A 13,198-nucleotide genomic window follows, 5' to 3' on the forward strand; every position below is an offset into this window, starting at 1 on the left:
GCCTCGTCCTCTAATGCTCGATCTAGCCCCTTTGTGTGACCTTATACGATCCGTCCAATTGGGCTTTGGGCTATTTTACTAGTCCAAAGATCGTTAGTACCTCTAGTTATGGCAAAACGACGACCCAAATGTACGAACTTAATTATCTCCATAATTTGATCCAATTATATATCTAGTAATTGCACACGACTAAGACATAACTCCTTCAAATTTTACTTGTTCAAACTATATTAATATTAGTTGATTTTCTTGCCCGTGTTAAAATAATATGGTCTGTACCTATTTGAAATTTTTGAAAAATACACCATACAAATTTAAAGATTAACATGATTTACTAACGACGTGTTAGATATTTTCACGGACTAATAAAAGGAAAATTTATTAATTTTGAGGAAAATGCAGATTATAGAATTACTAGTAGTTAAAATATAAGCATACAAATTAAATATAGACTGCATACTTATGTCCTATTTACAAAATATTTCCTAAAAAACATAGGCCTTTGTACATGACTCTTGAAAAACCACCTAATTGCCCCATGGCTCAAATATACAGGCCTACAATACTATAAGTACAATACGATGTCTTTAAACTTTTACGAGTACACCTTACCAATTAGATTTAAGACGCCAGAATTGTGTTGGGAACATGGTCTATTGTACGTTAATTTCACACAAAATGTTTATTAAGAGCCATGGAAAAAGATGGATTAGTGATGGAATAACCACCATCAACAACAAAATTAGCACCACTCACAAACTTAGCCTCATCACTTGCCAAAAACAATGCTGCATTAGCAACATCCAAGGGCTCCGGTGTAACCCCTTTGAGCACATAAGACTCACCAATAATTTCGTCGATTTTCTCCTTATCCATCCCCAATGTATTCATTGATAACGGCGTAGAAACAGCACCGGGTGATATTGCATTATATTGTCCCATTTCAAGGGACAAGCTTTTCATTAAACCAATTATTGCGTACTTTGACATGGTGTACGCATGAGGTGACTCGATAGATATCACTGATGCAATGCTAGCCGTAAAGAGAATGACACCGGACTTAGCTGGAATCATCACCCTTGCGGCATGCTTAGCTCCTAAGAAACAACCATACACATTTGTTTCAAACACGCTTTTAAAATTCTCATTTGCACTAGTAGAAAAAAAGTATTAGGCACCCCCCATATGGCACCGGTTCAGCCTAAACCGGTGCCCAAAACCGGTCTAGAATTGGGCGGGTTTTTACCAAAAGAGAAAAGGCACCGGTTCAGCCTGAACCGGTGCCAAAAATAAAAAAGGCACCGGTCTGAACCGGTGCCATTCCTTTTTTTAAAAAAAAACGGCTTTTTTTTATTCCATTTATATATAAGGTAAGTCTCAAACCCTAAAGCTAATTCACTCACAAAACACTCTCTATGTTCGCCGCTCATCCTTTCTCTCTCATCCCTTTCTCTTTCATCTCCTCTCATCTCCTCTTTCAATCTCCTTCTCGTTCTCTTTCAATCCCTTCTTTCAATCCCTTTCTCGTTCTCTTTCAAACCCTTCTTTCCATCAAATTTGATTACATTTTTTTTTTATCGATTTCTCGGTTTTTTTTTTTTTTTTTTGTTTAAGATTTCAATTTTTTTCTGGGCTTTTGATTTTTCTTTCAATTTCAATTTTTCTTTCGATTTCAACTATTTTGATTTCTGGGTGTTTTCGATTTGTGGGTTATTCTGGGTTAATTTTTTTGATTTCGATCTTGATTTTTTTTTTTCTATTTCTGGGTTTTTTTTTTTTTTTCGATTTCGATTGTTTTTTTTTTCTTTTTTGATTTTGTTTTTGATTTCTGGGTTAATTTTCGGCTACAATAATCGATTTTGGGTTAATGCATGCGTTTTAGGGTGTTTTTTTTTATGGATTTGTTCAAAATTGATTATTTTGGGTTAATACAAGTTGATTTGGGTTTGTTCGAAGTTAATTTTGGGTTTAATTGATTTTATGAGTGTCTTCGAAATTTTTTATGGGTTTCTTCAAATTTTTTTTGGTTTAATCCACCACGAACACATGCATGAGCAAGGTTAGGGTATTATTTCTTGATTTTAATTTGATTTATTTTTTATTTTCTGGGTTTTTAATTGATTTTCGAATTTTGTTTTATTTTAATCGATTTATTTGTTATTTTTATCGATTTTAATTTGTTTTTTTTAAGTGATTTTCAATTTTCTGGTTTGGTTAATCGATTTTTAAACTTATTTTAATTCGATTTTTTTTAATTTCTGGGTTTTTTCTCTCGAATTTTTTTTATTCTCTGGGTTTTTTTCTTCTGATTTTCGATTTTAATTTTTATTTTAATCGGTTTTTTTTTTCTGAGTTTTTTTTATATATTTTAATTTTTGATTTTGATGTTCTGGGTTTTTTTTCTAGGTTTTAAACTGATTTTCTTTTCTTTTTTTTTTTTTCCGATTTTCTGGGGTTTTTATATTTTATTTTTTTCGCAGCTAAATCATGTTAATCGATTCATTTTGGTTGTTTTAATTGGTGCAGGTATATGGATTTAGATCTTAAATTGAAGAATCAAGATACAAGTATATTGTGAAGTTGTAATTTTTTTTTTGTGATTTATATTGTAATTTTATTTATTTATTTATATGTTGTAATTTTTTTTTTTGATTTATATACTGTAATTTTTTTATTGATCTATACTGTAATTTTTTTTATCATATATATATATTGAATAGATTGAATTATATTGATTGTGATGTTCGATTCATATTTGGTATTCTCATTTAATTCTAGTTTATTTAATTTAAAAAAAAAATTGATTATTGGGGGGTTTTTGGCACCGGTTAACCGGTGCCAAAAACTTTGAAATATTTTTTTGTGGGCCTTTTTGGCACCGGTTAACCGGTGCCAATTTCGATTTTTGGCACCGGTTTGAACCGGTGCCTTTTTGGCACCCCTCACATAGGCAGCGGTTCAAACCGGTGCCTTAGACCGGGTTTGAACCGCTGCCAAATGCCTTTTTTCACCTAGTGTTGTGGAGGTTAAAATAGATGTGTCAAAGTCTCCGCATATTCCTGCATTGTTGAAAATGATGTCGAGTTTTCCGTGTTTAGAGATGGTGTGATCAATGAGACTTTTGACATCATTGTCATCGGATACATTGCAATGAACGTAAGTGATTACATCTCCGTCATCGTTGTTGTTGATTTCATTGCATAAGGAAAGGCCTTTATTGAAGATGAGGAATATGACCAGCTATTTCCTCCCTGAGCAGTATCTCTGATTGCTAAATCATCAAGTTGGTTTATAACTAACTTGCTTCTGGAAACTTCCTGCTATAACAAACTTAGACACGAGTTTGTTATGAGTGCTGACATCATTTCCCTTGTAATAGCTTAGTACTATATATTTCTGTAATTCTGAGCTCATGCTTTTGTAATGCACACAATATACTTCTCTCTATTTTTCTCCTTAATACATTCTCTCTCTTTTCTCTCTCTAAAACTTCATCTTGCTGAACAAGTTTTCTGCATATTAACTCATATTTCTTCATGGTATCAGAGCAGGCGATCGTCTTACGCTGCAATTTCGGTTTGATATCTCTGTTTTCATCTCTATTTTGAATCTGTTTTGCTGAGTTGATTCTCGATTACATTATTTTGCGTTTGAATTTGTTCGATTATGGCTGAAAATTCTGAAAATACTCTGTCTCTTAACTCAAATCCTGCTAGTGTGTACTTCTTGCATCCTTCTGAAAATCCTGCTAATCATCTTGTTTCTGTTAAATTCAATGGTGATTGCTATAATGAGTGGCAACGTAGTATGATAATTGCTTTTGCTGCTAAAAATAAGCTCGGATTTATAGATGGAACCTTATCTAGACCTTTTGATTTGCTTGAATCTCAAGCTTGGGATAGATGTAATGCGATGATAATTGCTTATATTTTGAATTCTTTGGATTCTGGAATTGCTAGAAGCGTTCTCTATTTCAGTACTGCTAGAGAGATCTGGAAAGATCTTGAGGATCGTTATTCTCAGAGCTCAGGTGCTCAGTTATATTCATTACAGCAAACTCTACATGATATGAGTCAAGGCTCTAGTAGCATTGCAGAATTCTTTACTGGAATCAAAGCTGTTTGGGATCAAATTTCTGGAATCAATCCTGTTCCATCTTGTAGTTGTGGAAACTGTACTTGTAATTTGACTCAGCAATTTCTTAAGCAGCAGCAGGAAGAAAGGTTGATACAATTGTTGATGAAGCTGGATGGTAAATTTAGCAATGTCAGGACTAATGTCTTGATGATGCAACCTCTTCCTAATGTTTCCTTGGCTTACAGGCTTCTAATTCAGGAAGAGAAACAAAGGAATGTCAGTTTACTTGCTGATTCACAGTATCAAGCTAATACTATGGCCTTTGCAGCTGATACAAGGCGTTTTGATTCATCTTCAGGTCCTAGACTTGGTGTTAAGTATCAGCCACCTAACACCTGGAACAGGAATACATCTGCTCCAGTTCAACAAGGTTATAATCATAACCTTGGGAGGGGTACATCTGGCCAGAGAAGATTTTCTTCCCTCTTCTGTGACTTCTGCAAGATGACTGGACATACAGTTGATAGATGCTTCAAAATCATTGGCTATCCTAATTCTAATTCTGCTGTTAAGAACAAAGGCAAGAGAATTGCAGCAATTGTCTATAGTGATGATGTTGATGATAATTCTGATCAGGCAGTTGAAACTGCTCATATCTCTTCTGAACAATACATTAAGATGATGGAGGTGATGAATGCTTCACAGTTGAGTCAACACACATCCAATCCTGCATCAGAGAACACACAGAATCTTGTGTACTCAAATCACAGTTCAGCTCACATGGCAGGTACTTGTTTACTTTCATGTTCAAATTCTAAATGGATCATTGATTCTGGTGCAACTGATCATATTTGCTGCAATATTGATCTATTTCATTCTTATGAAAAATTCAATAAATCACCTAACACAATTACTGTTGCTAATGGAAAGCATGTGAAAGTTGAAAATATTGGAAATATCAGATTTCAGAATGGCTTAGAGTTGAAGAATGTCCTTCATGTTCCAGATTTCACTTTCAATTTGATCAGTACACATAAATTGTGTAAAGATCTTGACTGTGAAATAAAATTCACTCATGATACTTGTCTCATTCAGGATCATTCCCAGAATATTACACTTGTTCTTGGTAAATTGGAGTCTGGGTTATATGCTGTGAATGGAGAATATACTGCCAGTAAGAAGCATTGCGATAATCTTGTTGCTGATGCTGCACAGTTGAATAATTCTGAGGAAGCTAAGCTATGGCATCTCAGATTAGGGCATTTACCTTTCAATAAAATTCATCATGTTCTTAGTCATGTGTCACATTGTTCTGGTCAGGACACTATATGTCAAGTTTGTCCTAAGGCCAAACAAACTAGAATTCCTTTTCCAGTCAGTAGTATCAAATCATCTCATTGCTTTGAGTTACTTCACATAGATACTTGGGGTCCTTATAAAATACCCACTCATGATGGTTGTTCTTATTTTCTGACTGTAGTAGATGATTTTTCTAGACATACTTGGACTTTTCTTATGAAAGCCAAGTCAGTTGTTGTTCCTGTAATAGAAAATTTTTCTGCAATGGTAAATAATCAGTTTAACACTTCTATTAAGTGTATTAGATCTGATAATGCCAAGGAACTTTGTGAAGGTCCAATTTTACAGTTTTATAATAAACATGGCATTGTTCATCAAACTAGTTGTACTGACACACCACAGCAGAATGGTGTGGTTGAGAGAAAACACAGGCATTTGCTTGAGACCGCCAGGGCTTTGTTTTTCCAGTCTAATGTTCCTATTTATCTTTGGGGAGAATGCTTACTGTGTGCCACTCACTTGATTAACAGGATGCCACTCAGTTCTATTGGTTTTTGTTCACCATATGAAAAATTGTTTGGAGTTAAACCTCATTTAGATCATTTAAGGGTATTTGGGTGCCTTTGTTATGTTTCAACCATCAAGTCTCAGAGAAGCAAATTAGACACCAGAGCTGTACCTTGTGTCTTTATTGGTTATCCCCCAAACCAGAAAGCTTATAAAGTCATGAACCTTGAAACAAAACAGTTTGTCATTTCTAGGGATGTGTATTTTCATGAAAAACATTTACCATACCATTTTCCTGGCCATAATAAACCTCAACCTATTTTCTTACCCATAGCTACACCAAACACATCTGATTCCCCAACACTTATTCTTGAACCTTTTCTTTTTACCACAGATACAACACCTGTTACTAACATTCATACACCTCCTTCTCCACCTGAACCTCTATCACCTTCTCCTGCATCTACTCCTACACCTGTAAGACAATCTCAAAGACCTCATAAGAATCCTGTGTGGCACAAAGACTATGTTACTGCAACTGCTCATTGGTGTAATGTTGTGCAGTATACAGATATTTCTTCTGTATTTCAGGTTCATATAGCTCAATATGCAAATATTTCTGAACCTTCTAGCTATTTTGAAGCATCTCAAGATCAAGGGTGGATAGATGCTATGCAGAGGGAGGTAGAAGCCCTGGAAAGAAATGGAACATGGGAACTTTGTTCTCTTCCAAAAGGGAAGAAAGCCATAGGGTGTAAGTGGGTATTTAAGGTGAAGCTTAAATCAGATAGGACCATAGAAAGATTAAAAGCAAGATTGGTGGCCAAGGGTTATACTCAAGTATTTGGCATTGATTTTGATGAGACCTTCTCACCAGTGGTAAAGATGGCCACTGTAAGATGTCTTTTGTCATTGGCTGCACATAAAGGCTGGAATCTGTATCAATTGGACATCAACAATGCATTTCTTCATGGGAATTTGCATGAAGAAATTTATATGAAAATGCCAGAGGGGATTCCTAACCCTGATAATCTTGTCTGTAAACTGAAGAAATCTCTCTATGGCCTTAAACAGGCTTCAAGGCAGTGGTATGCAAGGCTCACAGTTGAGTTACAGGCCAAAGGATTCAAGCAGTCCTTGAATGATTACTCTATGTTTTTGAAACATACTGAAAATGATCTCATCATCATTGTTGTGTATGTTGATGACATTATTATTACTGGTACTAATGATGCTGAAATTTTGGAGTTGAAACAGCACCTCAATTTTGTTTTCAGTATTAAAGATTTGGGGAAACTACATTATTTCTTAGGCATTGAAGTGCTACATCTGGCCCATGGGATTGTTCTCACTCAGAGAAAATTTTCTAAGGAATTATTGCTTCATTCTGGTCTTGATGTTTCTAAGATTGCCAAAACTCCTTTGCCTCAGAAACTCAGTCTGACAGCAGATACATGGGATTTTTGTTCTGATCCTTTTCTCTATAGGCAACTTGTGGGGAAGCTCAACTTTCTGACTCATACAAGGCCTAATCTGGCTTTTGCTGTGCAAACTCTCAGTCAATTTATGCAACAGCCTCGAGTTCAGCATATAGAAGCACTGCATCTTGTTCTTAGATATGTTGCTTTTACTTTGGGTCAGGGTATTTTACTCAGGGCTACTGATCAGCTCACATTGCAAGCATATTCAGACTCTGATTGGGCTTCTTGTCCTGATACTAGAAGGTCTGTCACAGGATACATCATGATGCTGGGAAATTCTCCAATCTCCGGGAAGTCTAAGAAGCAGGGGACTGTTTCCAAATCTAGATCTGAAGCAGAATACAGAGTGATGTGTCCATTTTATATGGTATTTTACCCCCGTCCCTCGGTCATAATTAGTAGTGTTTTTGGCTCTTTAGAGCCACTTTTATTACTAATTGGTGTTTTCCAGTGTTTTTGTAGATTTGGTTGACTTTTGCAGGGATTTATGCTTTTGGAGTATTTTCCCGAGATATTTTGGAGCAATCACGAGCATTGGAGAAACACGACCACTTTTGGAGCCCAAGACCGGTGAGAGCCGGTGATTAAGGGCTCGGTAATCAGGATACCGAGGTATATGGACCGAGTGATCAAGACCCTAAGTGGATATCCGGATTGGGCCGAAGAAATAAGCCTAATCGAAGCTCCGAGCCTCGAGGTGAAGCAAGGGCCCGATCGGGCAGCTTAGCTCGATCGGGCAAGGCGCGCAAGATGTGTGCTGGTGCGTGGCCAAAGGCGCGCCCGATCGGGTGAGCTGCTAGCTCGATCGGGCGCGGTTGTGAGAAGAGCAGTGCGAGAAAAAAGGCGCGCCCGATCGGGTGGCCTCTAGCCCGATCGGGCGCGTGTTTCTGGAAAGGCTCTTTTGTCGAGCAATTAGTTTCTAATTAGGAGTTGTTTTAGTTTTGTTTTAAGTACGTTTTTAGGACGATTATTTTCACTTATCTTCTTTCTTAGACTTTCTCTCTCTACTTAGTTTTCTCTCTCTTAATCTCTCTCTAAACCTTTGTTCTTAATTCTTTCATTAATTCCAGATTTATTTTGGTAACAATTTCTTCTCCCTTAATCTTAGTTATTGTAGACACCCATTTGTGTCTCCCCAAAACCAAACCCAGTGATGAGTGCCTTTCACGTCGAATCATAATCGAATGAAACGAAAGTGTGGAAAGGTCTAGTGTTGCGGAAAGTTTTATTTCTTTTCTTTTCTTTTCTCTTCTCTCTGTTTTTGAAAAATTTATTTTGAGAAAACAGCCAATCCAGTTTGGTTGGTCCATGATATGGGTCCAATAATGGTGTAGTTGGATGGGGCTTGCAAAGACCTTTCCAACGATATATTATAAGCCCAATTCCGATGAATATTGAGGAAGTTATGGCCAATTTACTAAACTGGGCCCGGTTTGAGCTTTAAGTACGGCTCAATGATCTAGGGAAGGGCCTAATATGATTTATCATTCCTAATGCAATTAGGAATGGTTTTGGTCTTCTAGAACATTCTAGAAGGTTTTATCATTCTTAATTCAATTAGGACTCTTCAGAGTTTTAATTAGATCAAATAGCATTTTCGACTGAAATTATATTGTTTTATCTTCCAATATGGGAAATTTATCAGATTTTCGAAAACGCGTTGAAATCCGAATTGGCGTCCAACCCCAGGCCTTGGCGCCTGGAACCAGGATTGGCGCCAGACGCCAGCATTGGCGCCTGACGCTAGCCACTGGTCCTGGCGCCAATGAGCCAGGGCTGGCGCCAATGTGTTTTTGTGGTCTTCAGACTCTGTTTTGATAAATTATCTTTTTTGGATGATTTTCTCTATAAATATCGTATCAAAAACTTCGTTTTCATTCATCAACAAGCATCAATTATCATCTACACCGATCGTTCACCAATTCTTTTCATTCTCAAGCTTTCATTAATTCTTTAGTATTCTTTTCTAAACTTTGTTTTCAACATACAAAATTCCGCATTCGCAATATCTAGAAGCACCTAGCCATATTCGAAGTTGCCTTCGCCCTAGAAGTGAAAGGTTTTAATTTCTGAGGGTTTGGTCCCAAATCTCTCTTTCAATTATTTAATTTAATTGTTTTGATTATTATTTTCCTTGAAGTTACTAACGTGTGTATTTTGTTATTAGAAAGAGGTACGAGGCATCCATGTAAGTACTTTATTGGTTTTAATTGATATTATGATGTAGAAATCATGCTTAGGTTGTTATTATGATTCCTAATGTTATGTTAGGGCGTTTTGATCTTCCTAGTATCATGTCTAGGGTAACTCTAATATCAAGTATGATTAAAAGTATGATGCCTTTTATTCTCTTCCTAATATTTATGATTGTTAGTATCATGTTAGGGTTAAAGATTTGATTTTTATTGCTTAGTAACATGCTAGGGTTTGTTATTAATCTTGTTAGTATCATGCCTAGGATCTTGCTATTTTTATTATGCTTTAATATTAACATGAACATTATTATGATTATGATTGATATTATTATGATTATTATTATTATCATGATTATTTATTATGTTGCTTGGTATTTATTTATTTATTGCTTGATCACCTTTATTGCATGTTAAAGGGAATTGGTATTTGCAATCACGCTTAATAAGATAACTAATAATCTTGTTTAGGGTTAACTGTGATTATAATTCAAGTGATCGCCAATAATAGTTTGTTTGTGCATTAAATTCAACCAACATAGATTAAATAGGTTTAGGGTTAATTCTATTGATTGTATGTTAGTCAGAAAGCGCACATGAATACGAGCAGAATAAAGTAGAGGCCTATTATTAGGGCATGTTCAATCTCTTTTAGGTTGGATTTGTACCTTCATCCCCGAACCCTATTTTGGTTCATGACCTTATGGAGTTGACGATCTCTTGGATCGTTAAGGGGTGTAACCTTCACCTCGTGAACGGTTTACAAGTTCCTTAAAAACTTGTTGGCGACTCTTTTGCTCTATCTTCTTCCCTTTTGGACGCCACCGTACTTTAGTGTATGATCACAGTGGGGTTCAAGCTAGTGGGATTTTAAAGGCTTGAAATTATTCCCTACAGTTATTTATTTTATTCCTTTCATCATGACTTATTTTATTACCTTGATTAGTTTAGATTTTAATATGTGTGAGCAGTTTAATTTCTAGGGTTTATGGGGATCTAATAAATAATATGAAGGGGTAAATTATTGTTGTTGATTATTAATGCTAGATTAATTTCCTATTGATTGATTTAATGCTCTGTGACTAGATTAGGCCTATCTTTTATGCATGAGTTTGACAATATTGATTCAAGAATCGAGAGATGAGAATTAATGTTTAGGTCTAGTTTCAATAGGCAAGTTAATTTATAAATGGTTAAGTCAAGATTCGAGAGATGAGATTTAATACCGGTAAATTAATTGTGTGATTGTAATACGTAGCGAGAGCCCTTTACAATCTGGTTAATTGATGCATTGATGATTGACTATTATTGATTATTGGTATTGCATGATGATTTCTTATTGGATTGTTTTAATGTTTTACAATTGCGGCTTGTAAAAGTATAGCAATATTAAATTGATGAATCGAGCAGATGTTAATTTGATATTAAAAGGCTATTTTCAATAATGACTTAGATCTAGTAAATTGCGAGAGCCTGTTAGATCTATGTTGATTAATAAATTGCGAGAGCCTGTTAATCATGTTATTTATGCAATGTCAATGATTTATTACTATGTTTTACCCTGAAGTATTATTTATTGGTGAACCTATGCCCTAGATCCTTTCATATATTATTTTCTTCCCATTCTCAACCTTAGTATTTTAGTCTTTTACTTAATTATAAATATTGGTTACTTAAATAATTTAGATTATAATATTTAATTAGGAGTAAAAAGACCTGTTTCCCTGTGGAAATCGACCCTACTTCCCTATCTACCTTAGTTAGTGATTTAGGTAATTATTTTTGATTAGGGGATACGACTTTACCCTGTCACAGAGCTATGGCTGCAGCTTCTGGAGAAGTTGCTTGGTTGGTCAGATTGCTCACTGAGTTGAGTGTTCTTAATTTGCAGCCTGTCAAACTCTCTTGTGATAATCAATCGGCTATTCACATTGGTAGAAATCCTGTGATGCATGAACGCACTAAACACATTGAAATTGATTGCCATTTTACTAGAGAAAAAGTGTTGGAAGGTCTCATTGAGCTCACTTATCTTCCTTCTACAGAGCAGCTTGCAGATATCTTGACTAAGGCTTTATCATTTCAGCAGCATTCTTATCTTAGTTCCAAGCTTGGTTTGGTTGATTCAACCACCTCAAGCTTGCGGGGGGGGGGGGGGGGGGGTATTGAAGATGAGGAATATGACCAGCTATTTCCTCCCTGAGCAGTATCTCTGATTGCCAAATCATCAAGTTGGTTTATAACTAACTTGCTTCTGGAAACTTCCTGCTATAACAAACTTAGACACGAGTTTGTTATGAGTGCTGACATCATTTCCCTTGTAATAGCTTAGTACTATATATTTATGTAATTCTGAGCTCATGCTTTTGTAATGCACACAATATACTTCTCTCTATTTTTCTCCTTAATACATTCTCTCTCTTTTCTCTCTCTAAAACTTCATCTTGCTGAACAAGTTTTCTGCATATTAACTCATATTTCTTCACTTGCTCATCTTGAACATCGCCGATCACGACTTTGGCGCCGTGTTCGACGAAGAGTTTTGCTGTGGTCTTTCCAAATCCACTTGCTCCCCCTGTTATAATTGCGACCTTACCTTTCAATCTACAAAGTTGTGTCCGATTTGTCAACAAATTACACCATCATATCTGAGTCCTCTAACTAATTGATAACGGCGAATAACTAAATAAAGCATATCTTATTTACGTACAATCTACTCGTATATAATGATTTCATCCGTCCTAGAATAATTGAGAAAGTCAAATTTTTCTGTCAAATTTGACCGTCTTTTAACGTTATTATTTAAAAAAAAAAAATAGAATTTCAATAATATACATTAAGATAAATCCAACAACTTACTTATCAACATTTCATTTTAGGGGATCAACATTTCTTTCCAAATCCACTTACTTATCAAAGTTGTGAAAGATGTCAAGTGTCCCCTATTCTGTAACGGAGGGAACATATTAATATACTATAGTGGATTTTTGTAGGGAATTTTTCCACCTAATTTTATTTTTTATTTTATAATTCTTTTTGTTTTATAAAATCATTAATTTTTCCAAGAACTTATTATTTGTTTAATTATTATCATGGCTGACTATTAAATTTGTATTTCTGTAGAAACTTTTATATTTTTATTTCAATTATTAAAAAATAAGCTAAAAGATAAGAGAGTTTGTAATGAATGTGTTGATTAGATGTAAAGAACAGTACATGTTGATAAATCAAGTGGAGTGGCCGGAGAAAATTATATTTGTAATAAAGTGAAATAAAGTGTAAAAAACATTATAATACGGAAGAAAATATGAAGTGTTAGATCGACAAGACTATCTCCAATGGTGAGACTCAGCTATAAGTATTGAAATACAAAACGAGTTGTTTTTTTTTATATCTCCGATGGTGAGACTCAACTATATAAGTATTGAAATACAAAATTAGATTTTTTTTTTTTTTTTTTTTTTTTTCTCCAATGGTGGTACCCAACCCACCTCTCTATTTAGCAACTCATGTGAAGTCTAATTTCCTTATGGTGAGACTCTAAAATGTAATAATGTCACTTTCAATTTATTATGGCCTACCATCTATATTGTAATATATATATTTTTTAAAAAAATAAAAATAATTAAAACTTAAATAAAT

At 35.0% G+C, this 13,198-nt stretch overlaps 1 pseudogene; it reads right to left on the reverse strand.

The window, feature by feature from the left end:
• Positions 1-669: 669 nt before the first annotated feature.
• Positions 670-1,074, reverse strand: LOC145624736 (short chain aldehyde dehydrogenase 1 pseudogene; annotated as a pseudogene).
• Between the last annotated feature and the right edge of the window lie 12,124 nt (positions 1,075-13,198).

The sequence above is a fragment of the Chenopodium album genome, chromosome 3 (assembly GCF_948465745.1).
Source record: "Chenopodium album chromosome 3, dcCheAlbu1.1, whole genome shotgun sequence".
NCBI classification, from domain to species: domain Eukaryota; kingdom Viridiplantae; phylum Streptophyta; class Magnoliopsida; order Caryophyllales; family Amaranthaceae; genus Chenopodium; species Chenopodium album.